Source organism: Pinus tabuliformis, chromosome 6, assembly GCF_031772625.1.
Source record: "Pinus tabuliformis cultivar Carrire ecotype Pingquan chromosome 6, CPIR1, whole genome shotgun sequence".
Lineage (NCBI taxonomy): Eukaryota > Viridiplantae > Streptophyta > Pinopsida > Pinales > Pinaceae > Pinus > Pinus tabuliformis.
In genome coordinates, this window is record NC_142292.1 from 1,707,215,485 (window position 1) to 1,707,242,058 (window position 26,574).

A 26,574-nucleotide genomic window follows, 5' to 3' on the forward strand; every position below is an offset into this window, starting at 1 on the left:
ATTGGGGCAGAGAGATATGGATTCTCTCCCATTTTGTTTAGAACAAAGGCCATAATTTTTTGGATTTTGATAATTTTATAATGCAAGAAATATAGGTAATCATGACATTAGAGTTGTTGATGATAGTGTTTGCATTGAAGAAATCATTATTTTTGAAATGTATTGAGTGATTTTCTTTAAACTAATATCTTTTGCAGTAATCAAACAATGGTTTATAACTAATATTAATATTGGCAATGGGATCATTATAGATAACTATTGTTACATCAAAGTGAAAAATCACCAGATGCACTTTACAATGTGAAACATTGTTTACTGAGATATATAACTAACTTGTTATGGTTGGACAAGGGTGATATTTGATGGGAAAGAAGATTATTATAGGAAATAATCATTCCATGAGGATATTTTTCTCTAAGAACTGGTTGATAATGTGTTTGAGAAACATAACAACATGTCTAATGTATGGGCCACTAGTTAATAATTTTTGAATACAAGTTTAAGTTTCGTTTGTAAAATCTCAACAATGAAAAAATGATGGACTTCCTTGTTGTCATTGAGTGAGGGATGAACTCCCTCATGAAACATTTGATAAAGAAAAATGTTTGCTAGTTTTTTCCCTTTAGAATTCCCAGAGTAATTTTGATGTTCATTTGTGTGCTTATCTAATTGGTTTATCCTATTGTTAATGTACCTTGCATAATGTTGGTAATTATATCATTCTTCAAGTTTTAATAAGTCGTGACTAGTCGAACAATGTTAATGATGTGGATTTTCATTAGAGTGAATTACGTTAACAAGTTTTACTAATGATTATTTCATTATTAAAATAACTATTTTCATTTCTATGGTTATTCCACTTAATAATTGTGATTATATCATTTTATGATCATTTAAAACATATATTACAAGTCATTTGTGGGATGATACATGCTAACAAAACTTGTAAAAAAACAAGAAATTTAATTGTGTACATTTTATACAAGGTATATCAAGGGATGTTATAGGTTTCTACCATGCTCGACGTCAGCACATCTATTCTCATGTTGTAGATTTCTAGCATCGTGGTTTTGTAGAAGACCTTGGGTTAGGGACATTTCACTTTTGTATGCAACCCTTCCTAGGTTTTCTAGGTTGCATTGGAGTTATGTATCATTTATGTACTTTGAGGACTATTCTAGGACACCTTCTCTATTACATGTCGTTAGTATTATTAATGGAAATTGTGACATAGATCACCACTGTATTTTCGGGTGGCTATTATGTTTTGATTTTTCACATGGATCCACTGTGTATTGTTTATGGCCATGTTCTAGAATTTCATGTCATGAATCTGTAGTGTATAGTTGGGTGACATTTTCAATTCCTATTTACCACTGATCATGGGTATTCCCACGTTGGGGATGTTATTAGAAAAGTTGAGACTTCAACACTTGGATTTATCTAAGTTAGCTTTGCAGTCATAGCTCCTTCCTCCCATTTTTAGCTCTGAGTTTTGTTGTAATGCATTTCAGTGATCAATTACTCCTGTGGCCTGATGCATTAGGGGGCATCTATTATCATCCTATCCTCCACACATCATTCAGTCTACATGAGCTCTTATATTGTGGACCTTTTCGCATGGATTTGACCATTTATTTTTCCTACATTTCTCCAGTTTTGTTGGCTTACTATGCTAGATATAGCACAAATTCCATAGTGATGGATGCTTCGCACTCTATGCCTATGCAAATTGATATTGTCTTAAAATTTTAGGCCATCGGATATGGTTTACTTCTATAATTTCTCATTCCTTAATAGATCTGGTCGATAGATTAGTTAAATGACATGGATATGGGTGAATTATTATAGATGTTTCTTAATTTCTATTCCTCATAAGCATATAGATGCATTCTACCAAGGAAACCTATAGGCCTATTTATACATATAATTCCAAAGGTCAATATAGTTATACTAGAGTGGTGGGGATAGTGAGATATAGTGTCTAAATTATCTTCATAGAGCTCTTTCAATTTGATGCAAGAGAAGGCTAGGCTACCAAGTTGGAGAAGGGTTTACCTTAGTGTCAAAGGTATATTATGTATTAATTTTGATCATCAACACAACATCTTGATTCCTCTCCTATTTTATTGTCATTATGTTTAATATATTCATGTTATTGTTGTTTTATATGAGCTAATCTTCCTTGCATGAAACGAAATTATCCTTGTTTGGTGGTGTATGTGTGCAAGATCTAGGTTATTTGGAGTGAGAACCTTGTGAAGAGGAAAAGATTTTATATTCATCATCAAATTCAGTATTCATCATCATTCTATGGGGGATCAAGTTCTCATTTATACCCTTATTCTCGAGTAACAATGAATGCATTGATGAGTGGCATTGTATGACGAAATTGATTGCTTCTTAGATTGATTACTTGCATTCTCTTACCATTCGATGATATTTAGGGAAAACGTCACAAAATATGTATTATGTAACCAAAATATCAAAGATAGGTGAGATACGTGAATGGATTAATGTATCAAATGGAAGATCATATGAGCACGGATTTATTTCAAAATGTGGATGAATCCCATCAATTTTCCTTGAAGGTGGAAGAGAAGAAAGAAAAAAAGTACAAAACAAATACTGAGGAAAAGGACCGAGAGGTAGAGGTAGAGGAAGTGTTTCTGGAGGCAGTGAAAAATAAAATGAATCCACTAGTATTCAAGGATATAAAGGAGGAAACTATCTTAGAGGGGGGAATGATTCAGAAGTGGAAAAGAAAAGTGGATTATTTCTCAATAAATATGTAGGGAAAATGGGCACAAGGCATTTGAATTTGGAAAAAGATAATGTAATAAGAAGAGATAAATCCCAAAACAAGTCACAATGTTAGGCGATGCAACCACTGTAGGTGGAAATGTAATGGTCCTATAGTAGGAACAAGTTAATAATTTAATGGTTCGATTAGTGTTGCTTAAAATTTAAAAGAAGAAAGGAGAATATTATTAATAGAGAATGGAGGTTTTTAAGATTAAATGTAAGGTTTAGTGAAAATGTTGTAATCTAGTCATAGAGAAGTTAAAATTAAAATGTATTCCCAATACCAATCCATACAAAGTTTCATGGTTACAGCTAGGACATGAAGCGATTGTGACAAGTCAGTTCTTGTTAAATTTTCAAATTGGAAGCTTCAACGAATAGGTCTTATGTGATGTAGTATAGATGGACACATGCCATATACTACTCAAACAACCATTATTATTTGATAGGAATGTTAGCCATGATGTTGGAATAAATACTTATGAATTCAAAAGGGATGGACAATGGCAAAAGTTGGAAGCAATGCCAAAAATTCCAATTATAATAGTAGGGATTAGTAGTAGTCAAGATATAAGTAATGTGAACTTAATTATGCTATGTTTAGCTATGGGGTTTTGTAAAAAATACAATCCATTTATTTTTGGCTAGAATGTTGAAACAAGTCCAAGAAGGTAGGAAAAGGAACTCTTTATCACTGAAATTTCAACCTTTGTTGAAGGAATTTGAGGAGATCATTGGATATGACTTATCAATAGGATTTCCTCCAAATGTGATAAGTATATCATATTATATTTAGTTGATACTACTATCAAGTTTTCCTAATAAGTATCCTTGGAAAATTACTAGTAGAAAGTGAAGAAGTGAGTAAGAATCTACAAGAGTTTCTTGAAATAGTATTGATCAAAGAAAGTATAAACCCATGTTGTGTTGGTATAATAGAAAGGTGGTGAATGGTGAATGTGTATACATTTACAAGCTATTAATATGAGCTCTATCAAGCATATATTCTCCATACCTAGGATTGATGATCTCGTGGATTATTTTGGTGGGGCCAAGTATTTTTAACATATCACTTCAAAGAGTGAATATCATTAAATTCAAATAGGGTCATTTTAGGAAAATAATACAATGTTTGAGATTAATGGTTCATTATTTGAATAACTAGTCATGACATTTGTGTTAATGGCTACTCCTAGCAGATTCATGAGACTTATGAATGAAGTCTTGAAACTATTTTTAAAGAAATTTATTATTGTATATTTGGATGAAATTATGATATTCGATAATACCAAGGAATGTAACATGGATCATGTGTGAAATATCTTACAGTGGTTTAGGGAAGAATAACTATTAATAAATTTGAAAAAGTGCACATTGTTTAAGGAGAAGTTAGTGTACCTGCGGCTTTTAATTTCCAAGGAAGACTTGAAGATATATCCTTCAAAGGTAAAAGCCATTTTGGGTTAACCAACACATAATTCTACCTTGTTTGTGACAATATTTCATCTTTTATCAATCTTGTATAAGAAATTTGTCTTAAAAGTTACCAAGATTTGTGCATATCTTACAAAATGTATGAAGAAAAAAATGAATAGATAAAGGAAGCCTTGAAATAATTTGACAACGTGAAGAGTAAATATATAAATTGGATAATTATTTTATTTTTCATCCATATTTATTATTTCAGTGTAAAATTAGGATAAATCATCTCAAAAGACCTTTTTTACATATGGGTCTCAGTTTGGCGAATTTGGGTTAGAAATCTTTTGAAAGTTGTTTTAGCAATTAAATGTTGTTTTCTCAATTTAAAAAATTTCCAATTAAGTGTGCATCCAATAGAATTATTGTAGACTAGAATATATTTCCAACAATGTAGCAAAGACCTCAAATGCAATGTGTATGAAAAATTTATGCTACCTAGAAGTTGACCTTCATATTTCAACCACCATGATTTGAGAGGATGCCATATAAACCTCCATTATTCATGAAAATGGGCTATCCACATGATAATTATGAATAAGACTCTAGAAAAGTGTATATTCTAACTCTATTTAAGAGTTGAAGGTGTCAAAATTAACCATTAGTAGCCTATTAGGTTATGTTAGAACATGGCCAATATGAGAAAAAAAGTTTCCACTCTATTCAACTGCATTTTGTTCCATAGATGAGAAAAGTGGCTAAGAGTGTATAGAAAGAGAGAAAACATAAATGGCTTTAGTACTTTAGTATCAATAATGTCATACATCAACTCCCTTGTACTTGCATCCATTTCCATTTAGAGGAAGAGAGAGTAGAGCATCCTCACCTTCTCGCTGGGTTTGTGTTTTTTTATTTTTTTGTTCTCTATTTTCCATTTTTTCACCTATTGCATGCATAAGCATAACATAATAATTAATGAATCTAGACATTGAAGGAAAAACTCACCTCATAGTATAGATTTTAGATTTTACAAATAATTTTATCATAAATTTTGTCACAAACTATCTCATGGAATATCCATGGTTGTTTACAAATCATATTGGTATCATATAAAGTTTATTTGGGTAGGGTATCTATATCAATTTAATTAGGAAGTTACAAAACCCAAATCATGGTTGATGAATCTATTAATAACCCTTGAGATTAAGTAGAGGAGAGGTTCTCGAGGCTATAAAAATAACAATAGATATCAATTGTAACATAAATTTCCCTATGGAACCTATCGAGAATAACTTCGAAGTTAGAGAAGATAGAGTTTACAACCTCATAGATAATATAACAGGGTAAATTGAGGGATTGAGAAGAACCAGAGAGTGAATTTAAGAGAGAAATTGAAAAGGAAAATCCCAATTTGAGTTTCTTGAACCACTCATAATCCCTATTCAAGATTGAAGAAAAGGTTGACATCAAGCCATAACAAGGTGAGATTAATGTTTTGAAGTTAAATCATTGGTTGAAGTAGTTACATGTTTATTTCAGTGTTTAGCACATAGAGGAAGAATACGAAATTTCATTTGCACATTTGGATGTAAAGGGACAGGCCTTGACCTAGTGGGAAAGACACACATAAACAATAATACTAGAGGGATATCCTCTAGTGACTAAGTGGGAGGATTTCAAAACTCTCATAAATTCATAGTTCTATCCTATCATGTATGTGGAGGACCAATGGATCTAATGGAATTAACTTAGGTAAATACAGGGTAGAGTGTAAAGGAGTACACCACAAAATTTAAGAGGATGGAAATAATATTAATTATCTCCCCAAAGAACCCAAATGTGCTCCTTTCGTATCTGTGGGGTGTACAAAAACATATGTAGAAGAAAATAATGTTGTTTAAACCCATGGATCAGGCTTACATACATGCATAATACCTAGAGAATAAAGGCCATGAGAAAGGGAAATCAAATAGGTCAAAGCAAAAGAAGCACCAAAAATATTCTAAGGAGGGGAATAAGGAGTGGATAGGGGAAAAAGGTGTTGGGGTCTTTATTTTGAATCTTGGATTTTGGCAAGAAGAAGGTCAAGAAAAAGTGGCGGGGACAACGGTTTGGGTTGCGGAGCTGATAGCGAAATGAAAGGGGCAAGAACTAGGAGTGAATGAGCAATTGCATCAAGGTGGAGGAAGAGTATAGAAGCATCTGATCAAGGGAAATAGAAGGCAGCCAAGGGAAGATTCAATCGAATAGAACTGGTAGTAGGAATTTAGAAAAAAGGATAAAAGGCAAAAGCTAGCATGAGGAAGGGTGGGTGATGAAGCGGGTAAGCAAGGGCACAATCTTGAGAGAAAGATCGGTTGCTGAAGAACCAGGACTATCCTCAACTCTTCTTATGTAAATTCTTGTTAGTTGTGTTATATGAAAATTAATTTGTGTGTATTTGATGAACGGGCCTCGAGCCTTTTATATCTTGTCATGTAATCTCTTATTTTCTAGTTAATGAGAGAAGATGTTTGGGTTCCTTATTGTAGTTCTTTGTTGATGTCATGAACATAATGAAAATATTAGATAGTATAATGAATTGAGTCACAGGGGAGGTGTACAATGAAATGAGCCATGGGGGAGGTTCCCAATGGAAATCATTGCAGAAACCCTAAGGAAGAGATGGACAACTAGATGTGTGATGTTATAAGACAACTATTTGTGGAGGGCAATGCATCAGATGAAATCAAGCATCTCAACCCCCAAAGCTCAGGAAGCGTTCACCCCAACCTTCCCCTGGTACTTTACAATAGTACTGGTAAATTTGTTTCTATGTTTCTTAAAGAAATACAGATACATAGTGTGCATGATAAATATAAAATAGATTATGGTACCTTTAATAGTACTGGGAATAATAATAGGGTTGTTGCACTGAATAGGTCGGTTGTTGCATATAACTGAATCTAGGAAGTTATGGGTAAGGAGTAAATCTAGGATTGCGAGGATCTCAATAGCCACATACCCAAGGCCTTGTGCTTCTAGCACACACTTAGGAAATAATAGAAGGATCCTTTACTAGATACCAAAGTTCTCGAGTTGAGGGAATGAGGATGTGGAGAAACATTGGTACCACTGCGAAGCGATATGGAGAGCTCGTTAAATGCCAGACAATGTGAAGGTGATAGAATTCCAAACCACCCTCAGGGAGAGAGCCTTGAGATGGTTTATCAAATGGGTAGAGCTAAACTAGAATCCGATGGTGGATGAAATCAAGAAGAGATTTGTATAAGAATTCGAATTTCCACAGATAGATTAGAAGGGGCTGCCAAAGCTATGGGACATAAAACAATGGGATGGACAGACCACCTATAAATTGATGCAAAGGTTCAAGGATGCAATCAGAAAGTTAAGTTACCCCATAGATCTTAATCACCAAAGGGATTGGTTTATCAAGGAACTCCTACCCCTTACTCCGATGCTCTTAACACAACAAAAGATTGAGACCCTATAGGATGCTCTAGAGCAGGAGACTTTCATTGAGGTGATGAAAGGGTACCCACATGAATATCAAGGGGTGGGGGGGGTGTCACAAGATTCATTGATGATGGGACTCTAGCACCAGATTGTCAACTTAATGGAGAAACTAAATGACTTACAGCCGATCTAGCCAGCGAGACCCAACGTGTGGTGCACTCATTGTTTGGTTGAAGGTCATGTCATGCTTGAATGCTCGAGGCTAACGTGCACGAATCCTACATCAGGGCCTGCCGGACCATCGAGGGCTCTGCATATAGTTTGGGTTGCGGTGGTAGGATTGTAAGGGGCATTTTCAGGCTGCAACCATACTGAGTACTGTGAGGTCTGTAGGAGCTATGGAAACTCACCTTGATTCTGCCCGATATTGAAGAATTATTCACTCATACAAAACAATACCTACTATGAATTTTTTGCATCCATGACTCACCACATCGACCAATGTTGAGGATTGGATGCTCTAGCAGAGCGGCTGGACTAGTTGACTTTCAGAGTTAGTGAGACCACTCACAGAGGACTACGAATTAGAGGAGAAATGAGAGGAGGAAGAACATAGGGTAGGGGACATGTTCGATGCTACAACTGCGAATAGGAGGGACATGTCACTAGAGATTGTCCTCTTCCAAGAAGAGTTTGGTGCTATCAATGTCAGGTCAATGCACACACAATAGAGGTCTGACCTGAGTTGATCAAAAGGTGGGAAGAGAGAACCAGGGAAAGCGGAGCTAATTTGATCAATTTAGAACTGAGAGCTACTAAAATAATTCCACTATCCAACATAAATATAGTAACCAGAGGAGGGAAGAACACGAAATCTGATTAGGGTGCAGCAAAGAAACCCCCAATTGTTTGAGTAGCTTCCCAAAAACAATCATACAACCCTAGACAACAGAAACAATACTATCATGAGGTAGCAAAAATGCTCGAAAACTTGGTAGAACCCAAAAAGGATAAGCTACGAAATTTAGCAAAGCTCGAGGTGTCTCAACTGATTAAGGAATGGTTCAAACTATTCTTGCAGATTGTCAACAATGATCAGATGTTAGGAGAGATACGCAGGAGTCTGAAAGAATTTCTACAAGAAGGATAAATTGGGGAGTAATGCATCTTGACAAATCTTCCAGAGAAGCACATGAGGAGAGTCTGAAGGAACAAGAGAAGAAAATGTAGGGAGTTCTGAATTGACACACAAGTGGCAGGATTCCAGAACAAAGATACAATGTTGGACTTGGGTTTCGACATTACCATTCTACCATGAAAACATGGCAGGCACTGGGAAAACCACAATTGAAGTACTCACCAATCCAGTTGCAGATGGCTAACCAATACTACATTCTCCCCATCGGAAGGCTTGAAAATGTGGAAGTAGATGTCGCAGGGGTGAAAACACACATAAAATTTGAGGTAATAGATATCATGGGGGAAATGTTGGAAATAATACTAAGCGGGGGGGTGAATCAGTGTTATCAGGTCAATTATTTTTCATTTCACAATCAGATTTGCATACGCTACTTCAGTTAGTAAAAACCGCGTATATATGCAACTTCATTTAAGGAAACTAGTGTATAATGAGCAGACTTGTAATTTAAATTATTCTTCAGATTTTTTTCGTTAATCTGTGCATCAAACCATATAAACAGTAACCAGGAACAGTAAACCATAACAGGCAGTCACACATAATAACACAAGATATAAGGTGGAAACCCAATGTGGGTGAAAACCACCTGCTGCAATTCATCTCTATCTTCATTTAATTAGAAAATTCTTTTTACAATGATTCTGTACTGGTGAGGTCTTATACCAGTACGTAGGCTGCTACCTGCAGAAGGCTACAACCTTCTCTCATTCTCCAGTTTCTCCTATAAGGAAGCTACAACCCCCTTAGCTCTTGTACTAGCTGAGGTACTAGTACGTAGGTGCTAACCTACAAAAGGCTACAACCTTCTCTTTTCTTCCAGGGACCACGTTTCATAAATTTTCAGACTGGATCCATGAATAACATCAATCAAACATCAAGTATATATGCGTCAACCAATCTCCTTTGTACCAAACAAAACTGAATCAAATAGTCACTTCTTTGAATGTTGTACATAGAAAACAGTAACAGTAACCAGACACCAATTCTGAACCCAGAACACTATGGCAATAAACAGAAGTAGCTAAAACATGTTTCAAGAGATGTACGCTACTTCAATGTGTACAACTTGCATGCATACGCTGTTGAATTAAGGCCAACCTACATACACGTTATTTTTAATTAAAGAGCCAGCGTGTATATGTGCCTTTGCTTTGCTGAACCTGTGTATAGATCTATAAAAGGTAATTTATCCTTTTCACTTATTCAGACATCAGTTATACCCAGATTATCATATTTATAGATCAAGTCATGCGCCAAAAATAACAAATCAAAATCACACAAAGATACTACTATTCAAGCCTTAAGATCTTGACCCATAAATAGTACTTATCCTTCTTCTTGCACTCACGTTTCTCCTTGATTCAGATCCAGCTATACACCATAACCCAATGACTAGTATTCCAGATCTAGCTCTTCATAAGATATTCAGTGCTTGAGTCAATACCTTTGCCTAATGATCTCCTTCCCCTTTTATATTCTTAGGCCTTACACAATACCATGGTCCAAAACCATAAAGAATCAATACCTTGGACCAAATACCTAGGTTCAACACTTCAGACAAGATACCATAGGTCCAAATACCAAGGACTAAATACCATGGACCAGAAATAAGTTTTCCCACATCTACGTGCTTTTCTTTGCATGAAAGTGCGTGCATACGTATACACACCTTTTCATCATTTAACCCACGTGTATACGCGCATTGGTTAAGAGGAAAATACGTATATCTCTTTTTCCTTCATTCTGAGAGCCTGAACTATGATCTGTCATTTGAGTGAGTTGCCATCAAGGACAACAACTGTGTCATAGCGCCAAACCTATGTCATAATGCCAACAATCTCCCCCTTTGGACTTGATGGCAACCCCAAGTCACTCAAAGTCTTTCTCCCCCTTTGTCATCAAGTGTAAAGGGTTATGCTCCCCCTGAGTTTATGCTGAAATCTCTGCTCTGTTGTGCTGTCCATGCTCCCCCTGACTGTAGGCAAGGTCTGTAAGAAGATGTTCTACAAGAAGATACATGACTTTATACATCATAAATGACCTTCCTATCATCGAATACTAATACATACATCCATCTCCCAACCAATATTGACTCATCCACCCAACCAAGTGGGAATACACCAAAAATTTACACATGATAAAACAATAACATTACATCATCCATCCCAGGAATAGTGGGGAAACCAACATAGGCTGTTACATGACCTTGATAATAAAAGAAATACATGACATAGAAACCAAATATCTAAGAAAGACTATGATAGTCATCAACAACTAGCAAAATTTGTCAATCATCATTCAGACCGGCAACCATGATCTCACTCTGCACCTATTCCACATGAAACAAAAAAAGCTGTGAAATTGAACCAAGACCTTTTAAGATAATGCAAAAAATGCATTATTAGAGTATATGCTCCCCCTGAACCTGTGCTAGATGGTCTCTGTCAGACCCATATCAGACTCTTTTCATCCTGAGCCTGGCCCACTATTTTTCTTCAAACCAACATATACACGATTGTATCCACATAAACAGGCGTATGTACATGAATCCTCCTCATTAAACTCACATACAACCACTTTTCTCTGAAACAAACAAGTTTCAACAACAAGATGATGCATCAACTACTCCAAGCTTCTAGCTGAGATATTCAAAAGTCTCCCTGGGCAATGGTTTGGTGAGTATATCAGCAACCTATTCCTTGGAGGGAACATACTCCAATTTGACTTTTTGTTCAAGCACTTGTTCTCGGAGAAAATGATATTTGATAGGTATGTGCTTGGTCTTCGAATGGATGACTAGATTTTTTGAAATATTGATTGCACTTGTATTATCACATAAAATGGAGATAGGTGGAGTACAAGTGATTTGAAAATCTTGCAAAATTTGCAACATCCAAAGGAGTTGTGTGTAGCAAGATGTAGTAGCCACATATTCCACTTTACCTGTAGATAAATCAATTGAAATTTGTTTCTTGCTGAACCAAGATACTAATCTGGAACCCATAAAGAATTCACCACCACTAGTGCCTTTTATGTGATCCACACTTCGTGCCCAATCTGCATCTGTACATGCATGAAGTGTTAGATTTGTATCTCTAGGATACCATAAGCCATAGTTTTGTGTCCCTTGAAGATATTTGAAAATTCTTTTAACTGCTTGAAGGTGTGCTTCTTTCAGATTTGCCTGGAATCTTCCAACTATTCCCACTGCATGCATGATGTATGGTCGGGTACTTGTCAGATAGAACAGACTACTAATCATGGATCTATAGGTTGGTTGATGTACTGCTATTGAATCATCATTTGCGCTGAGGCTACATCCTATTACCATAGGGGTACATACTCGTTTCGAATCTTCCATGCCATATTTCTTCAATATCTCCTTGAGGTACTTGGTTTGTGACAAAAAGATACCGTCTTTATTTTGTTAGACTTGTAAACCAAGAAAATATGTTAGCTCACCATGCAAGGACATTTCAAATTCTTTCTGCATCAACAAAGCAAAGTTTTGACTCATGGCTTCTTCATTGCTACTAGAGATGATATCATCAACATACACGACAAGTATTAGCAATTTATCATTATCAATTTTTACATATAGATTGCTATCGGCCGATCCTTTTGAAAAACCTTGTTGATGGAGGTATTTGTCTAGAAAATAATACCAAGCCCTTGTAGCCTGTTTAAGACCATAGAGTGCCTTCTTAAGTCTGCATACAAGTTTTGGATCATTTCCAAGGATGAATCCATCTGGTTGCTCAATATACACTTCTTCTTCCAAATCTCCATTTAAAAAAGTAGATTTCACATCCATTTGAAATACTTTGAACTTCTGAAAGCTAGAAAGAGCAAGGAACATTCTTATGGCTTCAAGTGTAGCAATCGGTGCAAAAGTTTCTTCAAAGTCTATACCTTCTTGTTGAGCATACCCTTTACAAACAAGTCTGGCCTTGTTTCTAATAACATCTCCATTTTCATTCAACTTATTTTTGAATATCCATTTTGTCCCTATGACATTCTTATCATTTGGTCTAGGAACCAATTCCCAAGTGTTATTCTTTTCAATCTGCTCAAGTTCTTCATTCATGGCCTTGACCCAGCATTCATCTTTGCATGCTTCACTTACATTTCGTGGTTTAGTGGAGGAGAGCAATGTTAAATAGCTTGAAGCTTCTGAAATAGTTCTTCTTTTTTGTACACCTGCCTCTTTCTGTCCCAAAATTTGAGTTTCTGGATGATTCTTCTGAACGTACTTGGATGGAGTTTTTTCTTCTACCCTTATCTGTTCTTCTAGTGCCTTAGGGGTTTCTTCTTCATCATAAGTCTGATTCGATGTTGAATGATTGTCTTCATCATCTTCGAAATCTTCGGATTTTAGCTGCCTAGGAATATTTCCTTCTTCATCAATCACTACATCAATACTTTCAACAATTTTTCCAAGTATTTTATTGTAACACTTATATCCTTTGTTGTGGGGAGAGTAACCAAGAAGAATGCCTTCATCTACTCTAGGTTCAAACTTGCCAAGGTTTTCATCAGTCCTTTTGATGTAACATTTGCTTCCAAAAATTTTGAAGTATTTTACTGTAGGAGTCTTACCATACCAAAGTTCATGAGGAGTTTGAGTGTTGCTTACTTGGACGTTTGTCTTCTTAAGAATAGTAACTGCAACAAATATAGCTTCTCCCCAAAAGGTTGCGGTAGTTCTAGACTCATGAAGCATAGCACGAGCCATTTGTTGAACCGTTCTATTCATCCTTTCCACTACTCCATTTTGCTGAGTCCTTGCAGTAGAGAATTCCATTCTTGTTCCATGTTATTCACAAAAATCAAAGAATTCATCCAAGGTAAATTCCCCTCCTCGATCAGACCTGAGGCATTTGATTCTGCGAACTGATTCGTTTTCAACGAAGTCTTTGAATGCTTTGAACTTTTCGAATGCTTCGTCTTTATGCTTTAGAAGTCCTATCCAACACATCGTTGAAAAGTCGTCAATGAACAATATGAAGTATTCTTCTCCTCGAGGTGACCTCTTCCTAGATGGAACACATACATCAGTATGGACAAGTTCAAGTGGCCTACTAGCTGATCATTCCTTCTCAAGGAAATTCATTCTGGTTTTCTCACCAAACTGACATGATTTGCTTATTGTATTGTCTTGAATTCTGATGTCAGGGAGATCACGAACCGCCTGATATTTGCATGCTTTCCTTATCTGGGAGAAGCTCATATGCCCCAATATTCTGTGCCATAGCCAGTGTTCATCATTCTTACTTAGATAGCATTGTTGTTGTCCTCCCTTGAGTATGTATAAATTATTTGGAGTTCTTATGCCTTTGATCATTGTTTCTCCTGTCTCAAGCTCACGAACAATACATCCATTTGATCGAAATATTACCTCATTTCCTTAATCACACATTTGACTGACACTCAATAGATTATATTTTAAGCCATCAACATACATAACATTTCCAGCTTTGACTTTTTCTTTCAAAATAATAGAACCTTTACCTTTTATGAATGTAGGGGTGCCATTTCCAAGTGAGACTGTCCCTTCCTTTTCAAAGGCACTATATAACTGAAGTTTTTCTTTGTCACCTGTCATATGTTTTGAGCAACCACTATCGATGTACCACTGATTTTCCTGTCCTTTCACATATAATGCTATACCACATCTTTGTGGTTGCAGTTCTTTCTTCCTCCATGTTTTGGGACTCAATGAAGCTTGCTCCTTCTGAGTTGTTTGCTGAAACCTACTCCTGCATTCAGAATCTTCATGCCCGAAGTTGTTACAAATAGAACATTCTATTTCATTTTCAAGAGAAGAAAAGTTATTGTAGGTTCTTTTCATGATTCCAGTCACACTCCTTTGATTTCGTGCTTCTCTGGTCATTATGGTCTTGTAGGAAACACATTGAGCTGCTTTGTGTCCAAATTTATGAGAAGAGAAACATTGGCCATTGAAGAAATTCCTGCTAATATCAAACCTTCCGTTTAGGTGATTGTAATTTCCATAGCCATTCATTCTTCAGGAAAATAGAGAATGATTTACCTGTGGTTGGTTGTAGCTTCTGTTCATCCTTGAAGTAGATTTCCCTTGATTTACTTGGTGATCTCTATTCATTATTGAATTAAATTGTCCCTAATTTACCTGGTGATCTGCATTCTGCCTTTGCTGTCGATTGTAAACTTGTTCACTTCTCCTTGCTGCTTCAAGAAACTTTTGGAGGTTGATGGCTTCTGTGCTTGAGATGCTTCTTCAGTATACCCAAGACCTGTCTTGATTAGAGGAGAACGCTGCACTTTGATAATCTCATCTAAAGTTTCATATCCTTTAGCAAATCTAAGATTAAGAGCTTTTGTTTTCTGAATATCTTTTCTAAGTCCCACAATTTCACATTCTAGCTTTCCATTATGTTTTTCCCTTTCAGCAAGTTGGAATTTCAGAGTATCTATAATCATATTCTTTTCTTCTAAACAAATTTTAAGTTTAGAAATTTCTTCATAAAGAACTTCTTCATCTATAGCATCCAAAAAATCATCATCTTCAAAAGCCATCAAAAGTCTATAATCATTACCTTGTTCATCTTCATCACTATTTGAAAATCCATCACTATCTTCATGTGTATAATAGCTCTTCTTACATACATTCTGTTTTTTGTTCCATCTAACTGGTTCCTTACCTTTGTCAAGCTTATCTTTATGAGGACACTTGGCTGCATAGTGACTGCCTCTTCTACAAGCAAAGCATTTAAAAGGTAGCTTACCTCTGAATCTTCCAGAAAGCCGTTGAAGGGTCTTGAAAAATTTTGATTCTTCCTCTGCTTCTCACATATGTCTTGACTAATTGTATTCTCCTTTTCCTGAGGATTTGAATGCAGATTCTCTCAAGTCTGATGGTCCCCCTTTTCTCATTTCGAAAGCAGTTAGGATTCCATGTAGCTGTGACATGGTAATGCTTTGTAGATTCTTCTTTTCTTCTATGGCTGAAACTTTTGATTCAGACATAGAAGACAAAGATCTTAGAACCTTTTCAACCAAAGTAACTTCTTTTATCTCTTCACCCAAGTTTTTCATACGATTAACAATCTCATCTATATGTAAGAAATAATTAGCCACACTTTCATCATTATGCATTCTGAGATTTTCATATTGAATTCTGAGAGTTTGTAGTTTTTCACGTTTTATCTGATCACCTCCTTCATAGCTCAGAACGATCTTGTCCCATATTTCTTTTGCGGTTTTGAGCTGCATAACCTTAACAAAATTTGATTGAGATAAACTCCCTAATAGAGTATTGACAGCCTTTTCATTTGTTTCATACTGCTTCTTACCAGCCATATCTGTAGGAGTTGCTGATGGAAATGTGTATCCTATTTCCTCGATATCCCAAACTTTTGTACCAAGAGATTGAAGACAGGCTACGATTCTTACCTTCCAATAGATGAAGTTGCTTCCATCAAAGATTGGTGGCCTGATAGATGCCTCCTTTCCGTAGTTGCTCATGATGATATATCTTCCTTCAAGCGATCAAGCTTCTTCTGAAGGACCTGCTCTGATCCCAATTGCTGGAAATAATACTAAGAGGGGGGGTGAATCAGTATTATCAGGTCAATTATTTTCCATTTCACAATTAGATTTCCATACGCTACTTTAGTTAGTAAAAACCTTGTATGTATGCAACTGCATTTAAGGAAACCAACATATAACCAGCAGACTTGTAATTTAAATTATTCTTCAGATGTTGTTCATTAATTTGTGCAGCAAACCATATAAACAGTAACGAGGATCAATAAACCAGAATAGGCAGTCACACATAAGAACACAAGATATAAGGTGGAAACCCAATGTGAGTGAAAACCACCTACTGCAATTCGTCTCTATCTTCTTTTAATTAGAAACTTCTTTTTACAATGATTTTGTACTAGTGCAGTCTTATACCAGTATGCAAGGTGCTACTTGCAGAAGGCTACAACCTTCTCTCATTCTCCAGTTTCTCCCATAAGGAAGCTACAACCCCCTTAGCTCTTGTACTAGCTGAGGTACTAGTACGTAGGTGCTAACCTATAGAAGGCTATAACCTTCTCTTTTCTTCCAGGGACCACATTTCATAAATTTTCAGACTGGATCCATGAATAACATCAATCAAACATCAAGTATATCTGCATCAACCAATCTCCTTTGGACCAAACAAAACTGAATCAAATAGTCACTTCTCTGAATGTTGTACCTAGAAAACAGTAACAGTAACCAGACACCAATTCTGAACCCAGAACACTGTAGCCATAAACAGAGTAGCTAAAACATATTTCAAGAGATGTATGCTACTTCAATGTGTACAACCTACATGCATACATTTCTGAATTAAGGCCAACCTGTGTATACGCTATATGTAATTACAAAACCAATGTGTATACATGCCTTTACTTCATTGAACCTACATACATATCTACAAAAGATAATTTATCCTTTCCAATTATTCAGACATCAGTTATACTAAAATTATTAGATTTATAGATCAAGTCATGTGCCAAAAATAACAGATCAAAATCACACAAAGATACTACTATTCAGGCCTTAATATCTTGACCCATCAATAGTACTTATCCTTCTTCTTGTGCTTAGGTTCCTCCTTGATTCAGATCTAGCTATGCACCATAACCCAATGACCAGTATTCTAGATCTAGCTCTTCATAAGATATTCAATGCTTGAGTCAATACCTTTGCCTAATGATCTCCTTCCCCTTTTATATTCTTAGGCCTTACATAATACCATGGTCCAAAACCATAAAGAATCAATACCTTGGACCAAGTAACAGTGTTCAACACTTCAGACGAGATACCATGGTCCAAAACCATAGGTCCAAATACCAACGACTAAATACCATGGACAAAAAATAAGTTTTCCCACACGTACGCACTTATCTTTGCATGAAAGTGCGTGCATATGTATACGTGCCTTTTTATGGTTTAACCCGCGTGTATACACGCCTTGGTTAAGAGGAAACTGCGGATATCTCTTTTTCCTTCATTTTGAGAGCCTGAATTATGATTTGTCATTTGAGTGAGTTGCCATCAAGGACAACACCTGTGTCATTATGCCAACATGAAAAAGATCCTTATACAATAGTTCTTGGTCTTGAATGGACTGATGAGAATTATATTGTCATCGAATAGGATTATGAGAATGATTTTTTCATCGATCTCAAGAATGAGTTGATGATATTTGAAGTGGAGGGAATGTGGGTAATACATCCACTACATGCATACCAAGGGCCAAGATTCACAGAACCACTAGATGACCAAGATGAACTTGGAACGCTGGACCAACTATATCGATTAACAATAGGGAGGAGGGAAGAGTACATCAATCCCAAAAGGGACAGGTTAGTCAGTTGGAGGAGTATAAATACCTCAGAAGTGGGCTCTAAAGCTACGTGGGATGCCTGGAAACAAGGAGGATACGAAATCAATACATGACATTGCGCTACAATATGTTGTATCAACTGGATTGGAACAAAGTAAGTGATTATCGTACTTTCCATGGTATAGACTTGGTAGATGTATTTCTAAGTGAAGTTGATAGAACCATAAGGGAAATCCACAAGGTATTGTTGATGTACATTTCCCTACAAGAAACCATAGCACGGTGGTGGGGATCTCACCATAGCAACCTTCGTGATTGGGACAAGGTCAAGTGGGCCATGAGAGAAAGGTTAAAGCAGGAAGGGGACTGACTGCAAGAGGGTGTAAAATACAAGGGGGACTTTAATCCCCTACAACACCTAGAACACTACACAGACAGATGGAACATGAAACAAATGATGAAGGAGTTATGGGTACACATGTTTGTACACACCCTGGGTACTATCCCATAGATTTGGTACATACAAGAAGAAATTCAAAGACAAACTGAGGACTGCAATGCATTTGCTGAACAATTTCGTAGCAATTTTTCATTAAAAGATAGTGACAGATGGCTAACTGAGGCTCTATATGCCATCAGAAGAATACTATTCATGTCAAGACAATTATGGGAAGGATGCATTGACAAAAAGTTCCTACAATACCTTTATGAGTCAGGGTACCCAGAATCCATGGCTTGTGGGATGGTGAGTGTAGATCTAGAGGAGTATGATTTAGAGGGAATGAGGCACTTGGTGTTTTCAAGAGACTGAAGGAGAAAAGGATATTTAGGAGGGACCGATAACAGATGCTCCCCACTTACTCCTATTATAACTATAGAAGCATAACATCAGGACGAAGGACAAACCAAAGATTGTATCTTTATGGGACTACTGGGATGAGGACAAGACTAAGGAAATTTTTGATCTATTGCACATGTATGAGGATTTATTCCCAGCTTTAGTCGTGGAGTTAAAAGGAATCAAAGGAGATATCAGCAAGATGAAAATTTTGTTAATGTCGGATGCTAAGCCTATGAAGCACAGACTGTATAGGTTGAAAAAAAAAGTTAAAGAAAAGCTCAAGAAGAAGATAGATAAATTGTTGGAGGTAGGACTCATCTTTTCGCTAGACGAAGTAGAATGCATCAACCCAATAGTGATGTAGAACAAGAAGGATGCCATGGAAATAAGGTTATGTGTAGACTATCGTAGCCTCAACAACACTTGTGTCCATGACCCATTCCCCACGTCTTTCAATGATGAGGTATTGGGTAATGTTGCGGGGAATGAAGCCTACTCCTTCACATATGGGTTCTCAGGGTACTATTAGGTCCACATAGCAGAGGAGGAGAAGGACAAGGATATAGCGTAAAGGGTTACACCACAAAATATAAGAAGATGGAAATAATTTTAATTATCTCCCCAAAGAACCCAATGTACTCCTTTGGTATCTGAGGGGTCTACACAACCATATGTAGAAAAAAATAATGTTATTTAAACCCGTATATGAGGCTTACATATATGCATAATACCTAGAGAATAAAGGCCACAAGAAAGGGAAATCAAGTAGGTCAAAGCAAAGGAGCACCAAGAATATTTTGAGGGGAAGAAGGAGTGGATAGGGGAAAAAGGTGTTGGGGCCTTTATTTTGAATTTTGGATTTTGGTGGGAAGAAAGGTAAATAACAAGTGGCAGGGAAAATAATTTAGGTTGCAAAGCTAACAACCAAAAGAAAGGGACATGAACTAGGAGTGAATGGGCATTTGCGGTAAGGTGGCAGAAGAGTACAAAAGAAACCGATGAAGGGAAATAGAATGAAGTCGAGGATACATTCAACTGAACAGAACTAGTAGTGGGAATTAAGAAAAAAGGATAAAAGGAAAAATATAGCATGAGGAAGGGTTGATGATGAGGTGGATGAGAAAGGGCAAGATCCTAAGAGCTAGATCGATTATGGAAGAGCTAGGACTGTCCTCAACTCTACTTATGTCAATTATTGCCAGTTGTGTTATATGAAAAGTACTTTGTGTGTATTTGATGAATGGGTCTGGAGCCTTTTATGTTATTTCATGTACTCTCCTATTTTCCTATTAATGAAAGAAGAATTTTGGGTTCCTTATTGTATTGTTATTTTCTTTAAGGGATATTTAAAATTTTAGATGAATGATCATTAACTAGGTAGCTTCATGTGATGTCTTGAACAAAATGACAATCTTAGATGGTACAATGAATTAAGTGTGATGAGCTATTGTTGTATTTTGTTTACATTTCCTTGATACCCCTCCCAGCTCCATCTAACCTCAGTCATGACATGCCTCAGGTGAGACTCCTTGCCCTTTGAGTAAGGTGAAAATGTCAGCATTGTCCTATACTATATCGGACCCTTGTTGGTCCCTTGAGCGTAAACCCCTCATCTCTTCTCTGTTGTCATTTTCATGCCAACAAATGGTTCTCTTGGCAAGACCTAAAATCAAAAAGAGGTGTTAGAAATATGGTATCAAGGATCATTAAGAAATAAATAAGAAACTAGTGGTATGACCAAGTGTATTGGTTTGTGTCGCAAGAAGCTAACCTTCGAAGATGGAATGTTGCTAAGGTGAACAAAGAGATATTTTACTCAATGGTTGCAAGCGATCAATATGAGATCTTCTGGTGTAAGCCCCCAGAGGAATTATACAATTGGTTTCGAAGACTACAATGAAAGGTTGGCCGAAAGGACAAAAACCATCTTGTCGTGGTTGCGGCTCCACTGATCTTGCATCACTGTTTTAGATTGAAAACAATAGACTTTTGGGTAAATACTACTCTGGAGAGATATGTGGTCAAGTTCACTACAAAATGTTATCATTTCTTCTCGAAGGCTGATGCAATGTTCAGATCAGGGCTGAGGGGAAAATTTTTGAAGGAAGTACCTCTTTGGATTAAAGTTTGGATGGTGGAGGAAGGTTAAATTTCTTTCCAAGAAGTGAGTATGCCAGCATAAAACCCTATTGTTGGGTTAAATGCTACTAAAAAGGTACTATGACATTGCTGAAAGGATGGATGTAGGAGACTCACGAAGGGCTAGGAAAGTTAGAGCACAAAGGAGGGCGCTGATGGTAGAAAAGTGGCAGGAAAGGGCCATGCAAGCAATGAAGTTTTATACGAAGGGACCACACCAAGCAAGAGCTATGTCAAAGGGTTAAGAAGTAAGAGATGAGGTGGAAGAGAACTCAGAGAAAGGAATATAGATAGATGGTCCAGACAGAAGAACAGAAGGTGGTAGGAGCCCTCCCTCCCCAATCGCAGGGTCGATGTCCAATGGAAATGGTTGCATCAATCTTGAGGAAGACATGGATGATAAAATGTGTGATGTTATGAGAAAACTATTTGTGGAGGGCAATGCGCCAAATGACATCAAGAATTTGACCCCCCAAACCTTCCCCTTGTACTTTACAATCGTTCTGGTAAATTTGTTGCTAAGTTGCTTAAAGAAATATAGATACATAGTGTCCATGTTAAATATAAAATAGATTATGGTACTTTTAAAAATAGTGGGAATAATAGTATTAGTAATCTAGGATTGCAAGGATCTCAATAGTTAGGGACCCAAGGCTCTATGCTTCTCGCATGCGCTCAGGCCATAATAGCAATAACCTTTACCAGATACCTGGACTTCTATGGTCGAGGGAATGAGGATGTGGAGAAAAATTGGTAACTCTACGAAGCTATATGGAGAGCTCACCAAATGCCAAAAAATCTGAAGGTGATAGAATTCCAAACCACCCTTAGGGAGAGAGCCCTGAGATGGTTTATCAAATGGGCAAAGCTAAAATAGAATCTAACGGTGGATAAAATCAAGAAGAGCTTTCTACAGGAATTCAAGCTTCCATAGATAGATCAACAGGGGCTGCCATAGTTATGGGAGATAAAAAAATGTGATGAAGAGACCTCCTAAGAATTGATGCAGAGGTTCATGGAAGCAATCAAAAAGTTAAGTTACCCCATAAATCTCAGTCACCAAAGGGATTGGTTTATCAAGGCACTCCTACCCCTTACTTTGACGCCCTTAACACAATAGAAGATTGAGACCCTGTAGGATGCTCTGGAGCAGGAAACTCGCATTGAGGTCATGGCATGGTACCCACATGAATATCGGGGGGGCACAAGATCCGTCGATCATGTCACTCTAGCACCAGATCACCATCTTAATAGAGAAATTAAAAGATTTAAAGTTGGTCCAACTAGCGAGACACAACGTGTGGTGCACTCATTGCTTGGTTGAAGGTCATGTCACAACTGCTTTCTCGAGGCTAAGGGTCATGAATGCTACATCAGGGCCCATCGGACCATCGGGGGCTCCACCTATAGCTAGGGTTGAGGTGCTAGGATTGCAAGGGGCATTTCTAGGCCGAAACAATCCTGAGTACTATGAGGTATGTAGGAGCTATGAAAACTCACCTCGATTGTGCCTGATATTGCAGAAGAATTGAACCGTACCATACAATACCTACTATGAGTTTTGTGCATCCACAACTCACCACACCAGCCAATGTCTCACATTGGATGATCTAGCAGAGCGACCAGACCGATTGAATTTCAGAATCATTGAGACCACTCACGGAGGGCAAGGAATGGGAGGAGGAATGAGAGGAGGAAGAACAAGGGGTCAGGGACCTATGCAATGCTACAACTGCAACTAGGAGGGACATGTTGCCAGAGACTGTCCTCTTCTAAGAATACCTTGGTGCTCTCAATGCCAGGTCAATGCACATGAAACGAAAGACTGCCTTGAGTTGATCACAAGATGGGAAGAGAGAACTAGGAAAAGGGGAGCTAATTTGATCAATGTAGAATTGAGAGCTACTTAAATAATTCCACTATCCAACATAAATATAGTAATCAGAGGAGGAAATAAGACGAAGGCTGATCAAGGTGCGGTAGAGAAACCCCTAATTGTTTGAGTAGCTTCCCCAAAACAATCATTCAACCTTGGATAGTAGAAATGATACTATCGGGAGGCAGCAAAAATGTTCAAAAACTTGGTAGAACCCCAGAAGAATAAAGTACCAAATTTAGCAAAGCCCGCTGTGTGCCACCCGATTGAGGAATGGTTCAAACTGTTCTGGCAGATTTTTGATAATGATTAGATGTTAGGAGATCTAAGCAGGAGTCTAAAAGCAGTTCTGTCAGAAGGGTAAATTTGGGAGGAGGGAATCTTGAAAAATCTGCCAGATAAGCGTAGGAGGAGAATAGGTAGGGAGTTATGAATTGAAGCACAAGTGGAAGTATTCCATATCAAAGATACAATGTTGGACTTGGGTTTCGATGTTAACATTCTACCTAGGAAAACATGGGAGGAACTTAAAAAACCACAATTGAAGTACTCGCCAATCCAGTTGTAGATGGCTAACCAATACTGCATTCTTCCAAATGAAAGGATTGGAAATGTGGAATTATATGTTGCAATGGTGAAAACACACACAAAATTTGAGGTAATATATATAATGGTGGACAAATATCCTTATGCAAAAGTTATTGGCATCGACTAGGCTTATGAGAATTATGTTGTCATCAATATCAAGAATGAGTTGATGATATTTGAAGTGGAAGGAATGCGGGTAATACAACCACTAGATCCGCACCAAGGGCCAAGATTTAAAGAAATAGTAGATGATTGAGATGACTCTTATCCTCGACAACACCTAGAACACTACACAGATAGATGGAATAAGGAACAAATCACAAAGGAGCTATGGATGCACATGTTTGTACACACCCTGGGTACAGTCCCACAAACTTGGTACATACAAGAATAAATTCGAAGACAAACTTAGGACTAGGATGCAATGGCTAAAAAATTCCGTAGCAGTTTTTCATTTAAAGATAGTGACATACGTCTAACTGAGGCTCTATATGCCATCAAAATAATACTCTTCACCTCAGGATAGTTACGGGAAGGATGCATTCATGAAATGTTCCTACAATACTTTTACGAGTCAGGGTACCTAGAGTCCATGGCTTGTGGGATGGTGAGCGTGGATCCAAAGGATGATCTAGAGGGACTGAGGCACCTGATGTTTCAAGAGACTGAAGGAGAAAGGGATATTTAGGAGGGATTGGTAATAGATGCTCCCCACTTACTCACAGTAAAGCTATGGAAGCATAACATCAGAATGGAGGATAAACCAAAGATGACATCTATAGGGGCTACTCATATGAGCACATGACTAAGGAAATTTTTTATCTATTGCACGAGTATGAATATTTATTCTGAGCTTCAGTCACGGAGTTAAAAGGAATCAAAGGAGATATCGGCAAAATGAAATTTGTGTTAATGCTAGATGCCAAGCCTATGAGGCACAGACCATATAGGTTGAACCAAAGAGTAAAAGAAAAGGTCACGAAGGAGATAGATAAAATGCTGGACGTAGGACTAAGAATAGGTAGTGAGTTTTGAATTGAAGCACAAGTGGCAGTATTCCAGATCAAAGATACAATGTTGGACTTGGGTTTCGATGTTAACATTCTACATAGGAAAACATGGGAGGCACTAAAAAAACCATAATTGAAGTACTGATTGATCCAGTTGCAGATGGCTAACCAATACTTCATTCTTCCCCTCAGAAGGATTGGAAATGTTAGAAAATTATATATTATAAAGAAATGGAACACATAAAATATTGCAGAAATATAAACATAGAAAACGCATAAAATAAGAGAGACATAGATACGTGGTTCACCTAGTTTGGGCTACGTCCACAAAGAAACAACCAGTCCTTCTTTTATTATATTATCTAGCAAACTGAAGAGATACAACCTACAACAGATCCACAATAACTCCCTCTTCGCTCTCAATCTCCTCCCTTTTCCTCACTCAGAATACAGATCTACATAGACGTAATACAATTCCCTCATATATAGTGAGGGGTTGCCTTCTAGGTCAAAAAACCCTAAATTAAACATAACTTCTATCGTCAGATCTCTGCCTAATGAATGGCCCAGATTGACTAGAAATTACCATACTTTTACAAGGCAATTTTACATCTATTCTTAGCTTTGAGGGCGCCGCCCCTAAAACCCCCTGCCAAGGGGGGGCTCCCCAAAGGTTGCAGCCGCCCCCCCGGACCCCTCATGCAGCGAATATTTTACGGGTGGTGTTGTCACCCCATTTCAAATTAGGGTCTAATGTGGTGACACCTTTCAATACAAAAGATAATCAAGCTCCACACCCAACAGGAAATGTGGAAGTATATGTCACAGTGGTGAAAACACATGCAGAATTTGTGGTAATAGATATAATGGGCGACAAATATCCCTACAAAAAACTTTTTGGAATTGATTGGGCTTATGAGAATTATGTTGTCATCAATATCAAAAATGAGTTGATGATATTTTAAGTGGAAGGAATGCGGGTAATACAACCACTAGGTCCGTACCAAGGGCCAAGATTCACAGAACCAGTAGATGACTGAGATGAACAAAGGTAAGTGATTATCCCACTTTCTATGGAATAGACTGGTAGATGTATTTCTAAGAAAGGTTGATAGAACGATAAGGGAAAGCCACAAGGTACCGATGATGGAATTTTCCATACAAGCAACCTAAGCACAGTGGTGGGGATCTCACCGTAGCACCCTTTGTGATTGGGACAAGGTCAAGTGGGCCATGAGAGAAAGGTTCAAGCAGGAAGGGGACTGACTGCAAGAGAAGGTAAAATACAGGGGCGACTCTTATCCCTAGCAACACCTAGAAAACTACACAGACAGATGGAATAGGGAACAAATCATGAATGAGCTATGGTTGCACATGTTTGTACACACCTTGGGTATAGTCTCGCAAAATTAGTACATACAAGAATAAATTCGAAGACAAACTTAGGATTGGGATGCACTAGCTGAAAAATTCCATAGCAGTGTTTCATTTAAAGAGAGTGGCAGACGTCGAACTGAGGCTCTATATGCTATCAAAATAATAATCTTCACCTTAGGACAGTTATGGGAAGGATGCATTGATGAAAACTTCGTGCAGTAATTTTATGAGTCAAGGTACCTAGAGTCCATGGCTTGTCGGATTGTGAGCGTAGATCTAGAGGATGATTTAGAGGGATTGAGGCACCTGACTTTTCAAGAGACTAAAGGAGAAAGGAATATTTAGGAGGGACCAGTAACAGATTCTCCCCACTTAATCCCAGTAAAACTACAGAAGAATAACATCAGGACAAAGGACAAACCAAGGCATCTATAGGGACTACTGAGATGAGCACAGGACTAAGGAAATTTTTTATCTATTGTGCGAGTATGAGGATTT